This window comes from Cyprinodon variegatus, unplaced genomic scaffold, assembly GCF_000732505.1.
Source record: "Cyprinodon variegatus isolate N-32 unplaced genomic scaffold, C_variegatus-1.0 Scaffold1442, whole genome shotgun sequence".
Taxonomy (NCBI): domain Eukaryota; kingdom Metazoa; phylum Chordata; class Actinopteri; order Cyprinodontiformes; family Cyprinodontidae; genus Cyprinodon; species Cyprinodon variegatus.
The window spans coordinates 94427-95384 of NW_015151895.1; positions in this window are offsets into that span (position 1 = coordinate 94427).

Genomic DNA, 958 nt, shown 5'->3' on the forward strand with positions numbered 1-958 from the left:
GAATCAGACAGGAGCGTTCTGTCTTCCCCTACCTGTTGGTTTTAGTAGCTCAGCTTCTAGCAGATTACATTAAAACCTCTGAAAGGGTTAATGTTGCTGAAAAATAACTGACCTTAACACCACTGGCTGATGACACTACCCTGTTCTTAAAGGACAAGAATCAAGTTTCATTAGCGATCCAAGTATTAAATCATTTCTCAAAAGCTTCTGGTCTGTATTTGAATCTAAAAACATTACAACAGTTAGAGAGAGAGACATCAATGGAAGGCATTCCAGTTAAAAACAAGGTTGTTGATTTAGGCATAACCTTTACAAAAGAACAGCAAAATCATAGCTCCTTAAATTTTGATCCTTTAATTTTAAGGCTTAAAAGAAACTTAATCAGTGGTTGGTAAGGGATCTTTCTCTATGAGGTCGTATTCTTCTTAGTTAGGCTGAAGGCATCTAGGCTAACTGCTCAGGCTTTAGATCTTGATAAAAGCACTGAAAAGGAAATTGACAAATTCCTCTTTAACTTTGTCTGGAAGAATAGGACCCATTATATTACAGCCGGGGACCAAAATCTACTTTGATTAATTCATATGAAAATGGAGGGCTTAACTGTTTATCTTTCTCTACCTAAATAACACTTTTAAGATAAATTGGATTCCCAAGTTTTTCGCATTTCAACCTTCTATATGGAAAACTATCCCTCATCACATTTTCTCAAAACTTGAGGGTTTAACCTTTTTCTTGGTTTGTAATTTTGATACACATAAAACTCCTATCAAACTGTCTATTTATGGTAACTTTTTCACCGCCAAGCTTTTTTGTCATGGTCACTTATCTACAAGCACAACATTTCACCTCAGCTGTATTTTATTTGGAACAATTAGGACATCCTGTACAAAAAAAAGAAAAAGGTAATTGTTTTCAGATTCGTTGTTCAGTCAAGGTATTACTTTGGTTCATCAACTGT